We start from the raw sequence: 12,043 nt of genomic DNA on the forward strand, positions 1-12,043 counted from the left end.
CAGCGCGGAGAGAGTGAGACCAGAGCGGGGATATAAACAGCGCGGAGAGAGTGAGACCAGAGCGGAGATATAAACAGCGCGGAGAGAGTGAGACCAGAGCGGGGATATAAACAGCGCGGAGAGAGCGAGACCAGAGCGGGGATATAAACAGCGCGGAGAGAGTGAGACCAGAGCGGGGATATAAACAGCGCGGAGAGAGTGAGATCAGAGCGGGGATATAAACAGTGCGGAGAGAGTGAGAGTCCAGTCGGTGAGCAGCGGGAGAGAGCGAGACCAGAGCGGAGATATAAACAGCGCGGAGAGAGTGAGACCAGAGCGGGGATATAAACAGCGCGGAGAGAGCGAGACCAGAGCGGGGATATAAACAGCGCGGAGAGAGTGAGACCAGAGCGGGGATATAAACAGCGCGGAGAGAGTGAGATCAGAGCGGGGATATACACAGCGCGGAGAGAGCGAGACCAGAGCGGGGATATACACAGCGCGGAGAGAGCGAGACCAGAGCGGGGATATAAACAGCGCGGAGAGAGCGAGACCAGAGCGGGGATATAAACAGCGCGGAGAGAGCGAGACCAGAGCGGGGATATAAACAGCGCGGAGAGAGCGAGACCAGAGCGGGGATATAAACAGCGCGGAGAGAGCGAGACCAGAGCGGAGATATAAACAGCGCGGAGAGAGCGAGACCAGAGCGGGGATATAAACAGCGCGGAGAGAGGGAGACCAGAGCGGAGATATAAACAGCGCGGAGAGAGCGAGACCAGAGCGGGAATATAAACAGCGCGGAGAGAGCGAGACCAGAGCGGGGATATAAACAGCGCGGAGAGAGCGAGACCAGAGCGGGGATATAAACAGCGCGGAGAGAGCGAGACCAGAGCGGGGATATAAACAGCGCGGAGAGAGCGAGACCAGAGCGGGGATACAAACAGTGCGGAGAGAGTGAGACCAGAGCGGGGATATAAACAGCGCGGAGAGAGCGAGACCAGAGCGGGGATATAAACAGCGCGGAGAGAGCGAGACCAGAGCGGAGATATAAACAGTGCGGAGAGAGTGAGACCAGAGCGGGGATATAAACAGCGCGGAGAGAGTGAGATCAGAGCGGGGATATAAACAGCGCGGAGAGAGCGAGACCAGAGCGGGGATATAAACAGCGCGGAGAGAGTAAGACCAGAGCGGGGATATAAACAGTGCGGAGAGAGCGAGACCAGAGCGGGGATATAAACAGTGCGGAGAGAGCGAGACCAGAGCGGGGATATACACAGTGCGGAGAGAGTGAGACCAGAGCGGGGATATAAACAGTGCGGAGAGAGCGAGACCAGAGCGGGGATATAAACAGTGCGGAGAGAGCGAGACCAGAGCGGGGATATAAACAGTGCGGAGAGAGTGAGACCAGAGCTCACTCTGAGAGCGAGACTCTGAGACCAGCGGCAGTTCGGGGTGACGTCACCAGTCAGAAAGTGACGCGGCACAGGGGAGGCAGCTGATTGGTGAGTAGGTTCAGGTGAGTATTTCTACCATTTTACTGTAAGAAAAGTAATAAGAAAGGGAAGATCTGCAGGTTTTATAGCAGATAGTGTTTTTTTTTCGTGAACCTAGGTCCCTAGTATAGTTAACATTTTCTAATTTCAACGTAATTTAAAAGGGGTAACTAAGCTGAGGCAAGTCATGGCAGCAGACCTCGCACCCGTGATATGCTCCTCCTGCCAGATGTGGGAAGTCATGGACACTACCAGTGTCCCTGCCGACCATGTGTGCGGGAAGTGTGTCCACCTGCAGCTACTGACTGATCGTATCTCGGAGCTGGAGCTGCGGGTGGACTCACTGTGGAGCATCCGCGATGCAGAGAAACTCGTGGATAGCACGTTTAGCGAGTTGGTCACACCGCAGGTAAAGGGTATACAGGCAGGAAGTGAATGGGTGACCACCAGGAAGAGTAAGAGGTGCAGGCAGGTAGTGCAGGGGTCCCCTGTGGCCATCCCCCTCTCAAACAGATATGCCACTTTGGATGCTGTTGTGGGGGATGACTTATCAGGGGAAGGCAGCAGCAGCCAACTTCCTGGCACCACGGGTAGCTCTGCTGCACAGGCTGGGAGGAAAAAGAGTGAAAGAGCTATAGTGATAGGGGACTCAATTGTATGGGGAATAGACAGGCGTTTCTGCGGCCGCAACCGAGACTCCAGGATGGTGCGTTGCCTCCCTGGTGCAAGGATCAAGGACGTCTCGGAACGGCTACAGAACATTTTGGAGGGGGAGGGCGAACAGCCAGCTGTCGTGGTGCACATAGGCACCAACGATATAGGTAAAAAAGGGGATGAGGTCCTAAAAGCAGAATATAGGGAGTTAGGAGGTAAATTAAAAAATAGGACCTCAAAGGTAGTCATCTCAGGATTGCTGCCAGTGCCACGTGCTAGTCAGAGTAGAAATAGGAGGATATTTCAAATGAATACGTGGCTAGATGAATGGTGCAAGGGGAGGGATTCAAATTCCTGGGACACTGGAAACGGTTCTGGGGGAGGTGGGACCAGTACAAACCGAACGGTCTGCACCTGGGCAGGGCCGGGACCGCTGTCCTAGGAGGAGTGTTTGCTAGTGCTGTTGGGGAGGGTTTAAACTAAAGTGGCAGGGGGTTGGGAACCTGAGCAGGGAGAGAGAGGAAAGCGTAACAGGAAGGGACAGAAGGTATGGAGTAAGAGGTAAAGTGTTAAAAAAGGAAAAAGCAGGAACTAAGCGTCACAAAACAGATTTGAAAGTTCTTTATCTGAATGCACGTAGCATTCGTAACAAAATGGACGAGTTAACGGCACAAATAACTACGTATGGGTATGATCTTGTGGCCATTACAGAAACATGGCTGCAGGGTGACAACGATTGGGAATTAAATATGCCAGGGTATTTAACAATCAGGAAGGACAGGCAGGAAGGAAGGGGAGGTGGGGTGGCTATGTTAATAAAGGAAGGAATCACTGTAATACAGAGAAATGATATTGGGACAAAGCATCAAGATAATGAAACAGTTTGGGTGGAGATAAGGAATAATAAGGGAAAAAAAACATTAGTGGGCGTAGTATATAGGCCTCCTAATAGTTGCAACTCTGCTGGAAGAAGTATTAATCAGGAAATAGTCGGGGCATGTAATAAGGGAACAGCTATAATTATGGGGGATTTTAATTATCATATTAACTGGACAAATCAAATTGGGCAGAGCAGCCTTGAGGACGAGTTCATTGAGTGCATCAGGGATGGATTTCTTGAGCAGTATGTAACTGATCCTACTAGGGGGCAGGCAACCTTGGACCTGGTCCTGTGTAATGAGTCAGGATTAATTAATAATGTCCAAGTTAAGGATCCCCTTTTAACGAGCGACCACAACATGGTTGAATTCCATATCCAATTAGAGGGTGAGAAGGTTGATTCTCAAACAAGCGTACTGAGCTTGAATAAAGGAGACTATGATGGTATGAGAGCGGAATTGATTAAAGTGGACTGGGAAAATAGATTAAAGGGTAAGACGGTACATGAGCAGTGGTGTTCATTTAGGGAGTTATTTTACAACTTTCAACATAAATATATTCCACTGAGGAAAAAAGGGTGTAAAAGAAATGACAGCCACCCGTGGCTAAGTAAAGAAATCAAGGATAGTATCCGACTAAAAACAAGGAAATATAAGGTAGCCAAACTTAGTGGGAGGATAGAAGATTGGGAATTCTTCAAAAGACAACAAAAAGTAACTAAATGATTGATTAAGAAAGGGAAGTTAGATTATGAAAAGAAATTAGCAAAAAATATAAAAACAGATAGCAAGAGTTTCTATCGTTATATAAAAAGAAAAAGGGTGGCTAAGGCAAACATAGGTCCCTTGGAGGATGAGACCGGGAAATTAATGGTGGGAAACATGGAAATGGCAAAAATGCTGAACAAATATTTTGTTTCAGTCTTTACAGTAGAGGACACTAAGAATATCCCAACACTGGACAAACAGGGGACTCTCGGGGGGGAGGAGCTAAATACGATTAAAATCACTCAGGAGATGGTACTCAGTAAAATAATGGGACTCAAGGCGGATAAATCCCCTGGACCTGATGGCTTCCATCCTAGGGTCTTGAGGGAAGTGGCAGTAGGGATTGTGGATGCTTTGGTGATAGTTTTCCAAAATTCCCTGGACTCAGGAGAGGTCCTGGCAGATTGGAAAACTGCTAATGTAACACCGTTATTTAAAAAGGGTAGTAGGCAGAAGGCTGGAAATTATAGGCCAGTTAGCTTAACATCTGTGGTGGGTAAAATTTTGGAGTCTATTATTAAGGAGACAGTAACGGAACATTTAGATAAGCATAATTTAATAGGACAAAGTCAGCATGGCTTTATGAAGGGGAAGTCATGTCTGACAAATTTGCTTGAGTTCTTCGAGGATATAACGTATAGGGTGGATAAAGGGGAACCAGTGGACATAGTGTATTTAGACTTCCAGAAGGCATTCGACAAGGTGCCACATAAAAGATTATTACTTAAGATAAAAAATCACGGGATTGGGGGTAATATTCTGGCATGGGTGGAGGATTGGTTATCGAACAGGAAGCAGAGAGTTGGGATAAATGGTTCATTTTCGGACTGGCAACCAGTAACCAGTGGTGTTCCACAGGGGTCGGTGCTGCGTCCCCAACTCTTTACAATCTATATTAACGATTTGGAGGAGGGGACCGAGTGCAACATATCAAAATTTGCAGATGATACAAAGATGGGAGGGAAAGTAGAGAGTGAGGAGGACATAAAAAACCTGCAAGGGGATATAGACAGGCTGGGTGAGTGGGCGGAGATTTGGCAGATGCAATATAATATTGGAAAATGTGAGGTTATGCACTTTGGCAGGAAAAATCAGAGAGCAAGTTATTTTCTTAATGGCGAGAGACTGGAAAGTACTGCAGTACAAAGGGATCTGGGGGTCCTAGTGCAAGAAAATCAAAAAGTTGGTATGCAGGTGCAGCAGGTGATCAAGAAAGCCAACGGAATGTTGGCTTTTATTGCTAGGGGGATAGAATATAAAAACAAGGAGATATTGCTGCAGTTATATAAGGTATTGGTGAGACCGCACCTGGAATACTGCATACAGTTTTGGTCTCCATACTTAAGAAAAGACATACTTGCTCTCGAGGCAGTACAAAGAAGGTTCACTCGGTTAATCCCGGGGATGAGGGGGCGGACATATGAGGAGAGGTTGAGTAGATTGGGACTCTACTCATTGGAGTTCAGAAGAATGAGAGGCGATCTTATTGAAACATATAAGATTGTGAAGGGTCTTGATCGGGTGGATGCAGTAAGGATGTTCCCAAAGATGGGTGAAACTAGAACTAGGCGGCATAATCTTAGAATAAGGGGCTGCTCTTTCAAAACTGAGATGAGGAGAAACTTCTTCACTCAGAGGGTGGTAGGTCTGTGGAATTTGCTGCCCCAGGAAGCTGTGGAAGCTACATCATTAGATAAATTTAAAACAGAAATAGACAGTTTCCTAGAAGTAAAGGGAATTAGGGGTTATGGGGAGCGGGCAGGAAATTGGACATGAAGCTGAGTTCGGATCGGTCAATGCCCTGTGGGTGGCGGAGAGGGCCCAGGGGCTATGTGGCCGGGTCCTGCTCCGACTTCTTGTGTTCTTTAGATTTGTGGTTGGGATCAGATCAGCCATGATCTTATTGAATGGCGGAGCAGGCTCGAGGGGCCGATTGGCCTACTCCTGCTCCAATTTCTTATGTTCTTATGTTCTTATGTACCAATGAGGAGCTGAGGAATATAAGTACGCCATTTCTCACCTCGAGCCTGTTCCGCAATTCAAACAGATCATGGCTGATATATGACCGAACTCCATATAATCGCTTTACCCCCGTATCGCTTGATAACTTCAGTTAACAAAAATCGATCAATCTCAGGTATAAAATTAACAATTCAGTTCGCATCAACTGTCGTTTGCGGAAGAGAGTTCCAAACTTCTACCTCCCTTTGCTTGCAGAGGTGTTTCCCAACTTCACTCCTGAAAGTCCTGACCCTAATGTTTCGGCGATGTCCCCAAGTCCGAGACTTCCCAACCGGCGGAAATAGTTTTTCTCTATCTACTCAATCAGTTCCCCTTAATATTTCGAAAAGTTCGATCAAATCAGCTCTTAATCTACTAAATTCGAGGTAAACTCGAGTTTATGTAATCTCTCCGCGTAATTTAACCCTTGGGGTTGAGGTAACATTCCAGTAAACCGAAGCTGCACTCGCTCCACAGCCAATATATCCTTCCGAAGGTGCGTTGCCCAGAACTGAATACAGTACTTCAGGTGTGGTCTAAGCAGGGCTTTGTATAGCTGTATCATAATCCCTATCCCCTTGTATTCTCGTCCTCTCGATATAAAGACAAACATTTCATTAACATTTTTGATTATTTTTTGTACCTGTCAATGATATTTTAATGATGTATGTAGATGGACACATCAGTCTTTTTGGACCTCCACTGTTTCGAGCTTTTCACCATTTACAAAGTATTCTGATCTATCCGTTTTGGTCCAAAGTGGATGACCTCACACTTGACTAAATTGATATCGATTTGCCACAATTTTACCCATTCATTTATTATATTAATACCTCTCTGTAATTTTATGTTTCCATCTGCACTGCTGAAAATGCTGCCCATCTTGGTGTCATCGGCAAACTTGGACATGTGGCTTTCTATCCCGTCATCTAATATCCGACTGAATTGGGAAAAATCCAAATACAGCTTCAATCTCCTCATCATCTTGAGACATTTTATTTCCTTCACGTGTGTTGCGCCGACGATACTCCGGCATTGAGTCCACTGGAGCTCAAACATCCTCTGGATATAATTCAGTTCCACCAACATGAAAACATGTCAGAAGCAAATTGGTGACTTTTCACTAAAAGGAGGGCTCGTCCGGGATTTGAACCCGGGACCTCTCGCATATCACTCAATGAAACGCCCTAAGCGAGAATCATACCCCTAGACCAACGAGCCGCTGTTACTGCAGCTTTGCAGCCAGTGTAAAAGTTCGTTGCCTCCCACAGCCGATCGGCCATCCTTTCAGACCAGGTCTGTTGATCCAATCTCGTTTTCTGCTCCGGTGTCCAGCAATATCAAGTTGCACACCAAATATTTCCAATCACCAATATTAGTCTCCCTTTACCAAATTGGTTTCGAGTGTACGACTTGAGTTATCAAGGAAGACGTTTCAGAATTATTTGCTCTTAAACTACATTGCTTGGGAGGATACTGAGAGGTGTGTCGATTTGCGGCACGCTCTGTTCCCTTTGCATCGCCTCATGCACATTGAGTTGAATCATAGAAAGGTTGCAGCACGGAAAGAGGCCATTCGGCCCATCGAGTCCGTGCTAGCGCTCTGCAAGAGCAATACAGCTAGAAACACTCCCCCGCCTTACCCCGAAGCCCTGCATTTTTTTTTTCCTTTCAAGTACTTATCCAGTTCCCCTTTGATGGCCATAATTGAATCTGCCTCCATCACACCCTCGGGCAGTGCATTCCAGATCCGAGCCTCTAGCTGTGTGAAGAAGTTTTTCCTCATGTCACCTTTGGTTATTTTGCCAATCACCTGAAACCTATGTCCTCTGCTTCTTGACCCTTCCGCCAATGGGAACAGTTTCTCTCCATCTTCCATGCCCAGATCCTTCATGATTTTGAATACCTCTATCAAATCTCGACAAAACCGTTTCTGTTCCGAGGAGAACAACCTCAGATTCTCCAGTCTATCCACGTAACTAAAGTCCCTCATCCCTGCAATTATGCTGGTAATTTTTTTCTGCTCCCCCTCCAAGGCCTTCACATCTTTCCTGAAGTGCGGTGTCCCGAACCGGACACAATACTTCAGATGTGTTCGAACCAGTGTGTTATAATGTTTCATCCTGAATTCTATACTTTTGCACTCTATGCATCTATTTATAAAGCCCAGGACCGCGAATGCTTTTTAACCGCTTTCTCAACCTGCCCTGCCACATTCAACTATTTGTACACATGAACCTCTCTTTGTTCCTGGATCGCTTTCACATTTGTGCCCTGGAGTTTATATTGCCTCTTCTCGTTCTTCCAACCGAAATGTATCACTTCGCATTTTTCTGCGTTAAATTTCATCTGCCACGTCTCCGCCCATGCCACCAGCCTGTCTATGTCCTTTGAAGCCTATCACTGTCCCTAACACTGTTTACTACCCTTCCAAGGTTTGTTTCATCTGCACATTTTGAAATTGTGCCCTGTGCACTCTGGTCCAAGTCATTAATATATATCAAGAAAAGCAGTGTTCCCAGCACTGATCCCTGGGGAACACCACTGTACAACGCTCTCCAGTTCGCAAAACAACCGTTCACCTGTAATCTGTTTCCTGCCCTTAGTCAATTCTGCATTCATGTTGTGACTGCCCCCTTTATTCCATGTGCCGCAATCTTGATGATAAGCCTACCATGCGGCACTTTATCAAACACCTTTTGAAAGTCCATATACACCACATCAACTGAATTGCCCTCATCTATCCGCTCTGTTACCTCATCAAAAAACTCTTACAGGTTAGTGAACCACGATTTGCCTTGATCAAATCCGTGCTGGCTTTCCCTAATCAGTCCACCCTCGTCCAAGTGACTGTTAATTCTGTCCCGGATTATCGTTTCTAAAAGTTTCCCCACCACTGAGGTGAAACTGTCTGGCCTATAATTGCTGGGTTTAATCGTACACCCTTTTTTGAACAAGGGTGTAACCTCTGCAATTCTCCAGTCCTCTGGCACCACCCACATATCTAAGTGTGTTGGTAGATTATGGCCAGTACCTCCGCAATTTCCACCCTTACTTCCCTCAGCAAACCAGCATGCATCCCATCCGGATCTGGTGGTTTATCTACTTTAAGTCCAGCCAGCAGTTCAAGTGCCTCTTCTTTTTCAATTTTTAGACCATCCAGTATCTCAACAATAACTTCCTTTGCTGAGACTCTGGCAGCATCTTCTTCCTTGGTAAAGACAGATGCAAAGTACTCATTTGGTACCTAGGCCATCCCCTCTGCCTCCATGAGTAGATCTCCTTAATCGGCCTCACCACTCCCCTTACTACCCGTTTACTGTTCACATGCCTGTCGAAGACATTTGGATTCACTTTTATGTTGGCCGTCAGTCTATAGTAATATTTCTCTTTGCCTCTCATTTCCTTTTTCACTTCCCCTCTGAACTCCCTAAATTCGCCCTGGTGAATGAGTGCATAAAAAAAGTTATCATTTCTTTCAGCCGGAAACAGAAAGTTACTGGTTGATCAATGGCGATTTAAACAAGTATTCGTCTTTTTTTAGGGTTTAATGAGTTTTGCGAAATTAATACAGTGAACTAATACAGTAAAGTTGAATTCCTGATCGGGAACCGCCTCAGACAGCGCATTACTGCCCATCCCTGGGAAACAAGATACTACCGAAACTTTGACAACACATCGCAGGTCCCCCTGAAAAGACACAGCTTGCCAGCTGTTTCGAAATTTGGAGCCTGGACAGGGAGTTAAACGCTGGACCTTCAGCTCACTCCCCACTTTAAAAGTCTGATACTCTACCGACTGAGCTACCCAGGCTCGATACTACATAAGCTCCCATCGTGCATATTCATGGGAGGTGTCTGAATTATCCCTGCAGCCGTCGAACAAGGGTGAGGTCCGTTTGATAAAATTCTCAGGAACGTGTTGAGGAGAATCCTTGTTCCTGTTGAACATGATGTAAGAAACATGGACAGTGAACTCGTGAGTTTACAATTCTTCTTGTTTGTGCCAAATGTCTTGTCATTCGTTCGCAGCAATTAAAATCACACTTTACCCAGCGGCTCAAAAGCTGAACTTGTCCCACACGGGAACTGGAAAAGGCCTCACGAACTTTCAGCGTATTAACATCTGTAAGCTGAATAATTTCTTTCGTTACACAGTGACACCAGGCAGCATATTTCCCTTCCAAATTTTCCCCACAAGAAACTTCCAACCGATGAATATCGGCTTGACGAAAATAAGAATTGTTTGTTTGGTTCTTTAGATTTAATGATCTCGTACCGGCCCCTTTGCCATATGAGCTGCCGCTAAAAGCCCCCTCTCCCCCGATGAACAAGTAAACTGGCACTTGCTATTGAAAGACGGTAGGCCAGAGGAACACAAGTGCCCACATGGGAACACTATGAAGTAGATGCATTATGGAACATACCAGTTGCACTTTGAACTCCGTTCAAATTATTCGGAGTAAAAGGATTGATTGTTTGAAAAGACGCTCGAACTCATAACCTGGTCATATCTGGAGCCCATACTGCTATAAATAAGTAATGCACGCTTAACAATTGTGCAACACGACAGCATCAGCGCTCCTGTCAAACAGCTTCATTTTCGGTCTCTCAATTATCACTTCGTGATCTTACTGAAACAGAAGCCTCCAATCAAGATGCGCTTCGTTAAATAAAAATTCCTAACTCAGGAAAGTTTTGATCGATCATGACTGAAGCATGTACAATTTCCTCACCTGTTCCTTTTAATCCCCTGGGGTGGTAACAATCAGGTCCTGGAGATTTGTCTATCTTTAGTCTAATTATTTTCTCCATTGCCATTATTTTATTTGTACGAAACCCCTTGATTTATTAACAGTTTTCCTCGTGTCTCTGGTATGTTAGCCTCATCCTTTTCTGTGACGACCGATGCAAAGTAAAAATTTAGCAACTCTGCCATTTCCTGATTTTCACTTTCAATTTCACCTCCATCTGTCTTTAAGGGGCCCACACTACTCTAAGCCTCCCTTCTCTCTCTTAATATACTTGTAAAAACCTTGAGAGTTGTCCTTATTTTCCCTCACACGTTTTTCTCCTTTTCCCTTTTTGCTCCTCTTACGATTTTTTAGTTTCAGCACCACAATAAACAACACTTCGCTGTAAAGTTCGGCTCAATAGTTCTCCAATGTCAGAGCGAGAATTGTCTGAAGCCCTAATTTATTTAATGTAACAAATACAATCACACATAATCATCCGTGTATCACCGCACTGATGGATACACAAAGATAAACAAAGCGAGAAATGCAGGCAACATCGAAATGCACAGGTGAACGGACAAGCGAAACAGACAAAGATAAAACGGCCTGAACCCCCAAACGTGAAGTGTCGCTGATAGATATTAATGTGAGTAGGTGGACCCGTAAGATCATCACTTGGCGCTGTGGCTTAGCTGGTTAAAGCATCTGTCTAGTAAACAGGAGATCCTGGGTTCAACTCCCAGCAGTGCCTTGTGTAGCTTGTTATTTTACATTATTTGTGCAATTCAGCGACAAAATAACACTGTGGTCTTGGTATTTGTTCAGGAGGAAACGGACACCAGAAAGACTGTTCAAAATCGCCCTTTCATTGTCCAGACAGACCTCTCATGGAATGTGTTTGAAACACGTTAATTTAAAGACACGTTCTTGTTTCTGGGCTTGTTGGGGTCGTGGTATAATTCACGATTTGAGGTTCAAACCCGGAAGTAGTCCAAATTTGGACCTGGACTTGTGATCTTGACCTGCGTTGGAAACTTTTGCAAAGAGGGAAAGGAAGTCCCCAAATCACTCCACCTGAATCGCCAGGCCCGGATGAAATATATCACAGGCTGTTAACAGAAGCAAGGAAGGAAATAGCGGAGGCTCTGACCATCATTTTCCAATCCTCCCTGGCTACGGGTGCGATGCCGGAGGATTGGAGGACTGCTGAAGTTGTACCGTTGTTTAAAAAGGGAGAAAGGGACAGATCGAATTATTGCAGGCCAGTCAGCCTAACCTCGGTATTGAGCTCAATTCTGGGGGAAAGTATTAATTTTCATTTAGAAAGGCACGGATTAATGAAGGACAGTCAGCATGGATTTGTTCAGGGAAGGTCGTTTGAATTGAATTTTTTGAGGAGGTATCAAGGAAGGTGGATGAGGGTCGTGCGTTTTTTGTCGTCGACATAGATTTTCGCGAGGCTTTTGACAAATTCCTACATGGCAGATTGGTCAAAAATGTAAAAGCCCATTGGATCCAAGGGAAATTGACAAGTT

The 12,043-nt window shown here is 45.6% G+C and overlaps 2 non-coding genes across 2 annotated transcripts; one reads left to right on the forward strand and one right to left on the reverse strand.

Annotated features, from left to right (window-relative positions):
* Positions 1 to 6,905: 6,905 nt before the first annotated feature.
* Positions 6,906 to 6,994, reverse strand: trnap-agg (transfer RNA proline (anticodon AGG)). Its single transcript is given in 2 exon segments — positions 6,906 to 6,941; positions 6,959 to 6,994. It is a non-coding gene; the product is annotated as a tRNA-Pro (tRNA).
* A 4,191-nt stretch (positions 6,995 to 11,185) lies between these two features.
* trnat-agu (transfer RNA threonine (anticodon AGU)) lies at positions 11,186 to 11,259 on the forward strand. Its single transcript has one exon. It is a non-coding gene; the product is annotated as a tRNA-Thr (tRNA).
* Positions 11,260 to 12,043: the final 784 nt, after the last annotated feature.

Source organism: Heptranchias perlo, chromosome 20 (assembly GCF_035084215.1).
Source record: "Heptranchias perlo isolate sHepPer1 chromosome 20, sHepPer1.hap1, whole genome shotgun sequence".
In the NCBI taxonomy this organism is placed as follows: Eukaryota; Metazoa; Chordata; class Chondrichthyes; order Hexanchiformes; family Hexanchidae; genus Heptranchias; species Heptranchias perlo.